We start from the raw sequence: 1,306 nt of genomic DNA on the forward strand, positions 1-1,306 counted from the left end.
ATAAAGTCCTCCAGGGTCACCCATTTTGTTTAATAATTTATGAATTCCTTCTTTTTCAGTGTTGTGTAGTATTTATTCCATTATGTAAACATACCATAGTTTCTCTATCCATTCCTCTGTTGATGGACACTTAGATTGTTTCCATCTCTTTCCTATTGTGAACAATGAAGCAATAAACATAGTTGCACATATATCTGTTTGGGTGGCAGTTCTGGGTTTTTTAGGGTATATTCCCAGTAAGGCAATTGCTGGATCAAATGGTATTTCTAGTTCCAGCTTTTTTAGAAAGCACCTTACTGCCTTCCATAGCATCATTGCATCATTTTGCACTCTGATCAACACTAAAGAAAGTTTCCAATTTCTCCACAACCTCACCAACATTTGTTGTTTGCTGCTCTGTTGAACCAAAGTTCAACATTGTTACTGGGATGAGATGATATCTCATAGTTGTTTTAATTTGCTTCTCTCTTAGAGCTAGGGATTTTGAACATCATGTGTTTGTTTGCATCTGAATGTCTTCTTTGGTGAAGTGTCTGTTTGTATTCTGTGCTTATTTTGCAAAACTAGGTAGGAAGCATCTCACTCCCTGTTTTCAGAACCTATTGCAGAGCTGTGGTGGTCAAGACAGCATGGTACTATTGCAGTGACAGACAATTAGATCAATGGAATAGAACTGGGAACCAAGAATACATTTATCTATAGTCAACTGATTTTTGTCAAAGAGACGAACTCAGTTAAGTGGAGAAATGAAAGTCCCTTTAACAACAGTGTTAGCAAAATAGGGATACTATCTGCAGAAAACTCAAGCAAGACCCACACCTCACACCATACACAAAACCCAACTCAAAATGGATCAAGGACCTAGGATTAAAACCAAGGACAATAAACTTCATCAGAAAAAAGCTTGGGAGAACTCTAGAAACCCTAATCCACAACATGAACAGTCTTCTAAGTATCCTGAAAAACCTACAACTAGGACAGAATAAAATAGATGAATGGGACCTTCTAAGAATCAAATCCCTATGGACATAAAAAAAAAAAACAACACCTTCTCCAACAGGGTAAAAAAGGAAAGCCATAAACTGGGGGGGAAATATTCGGAATGACTTGTCTTGCAATGGAGTTGAATATAGAATTTATAGAATACAGAATACTTCAGGATCTTGTTAAGCAAGATAAAGGTAAAGAACCCAATCACAAACTGACCTGCTTTTCACAGCTGATATTGAGCTTCTCCAATGATTCATTCTACATAGGTAGTCAATCTGACTTCTGTGCAGACCATCAAGTGAGGCACATGAATAAA

This window comes from Elephantulus edwardii, unplaced genomic scaffold, assembly GCF_000299155.1.
Source record: "Elephantulus edwardii isolate Elephantulus edwardi_28Jun2011 unplaced genomic scaffold, EleEdw1.0 scaffold00039, whole genome shotgun sequence".
NCBI classification, from domain to species: Eukaryota; Metazoa; Chordata; class Mammalia; order Macroscelidea; family Macroscelididae; genus Elephantulus; species Elephantulus edwardii.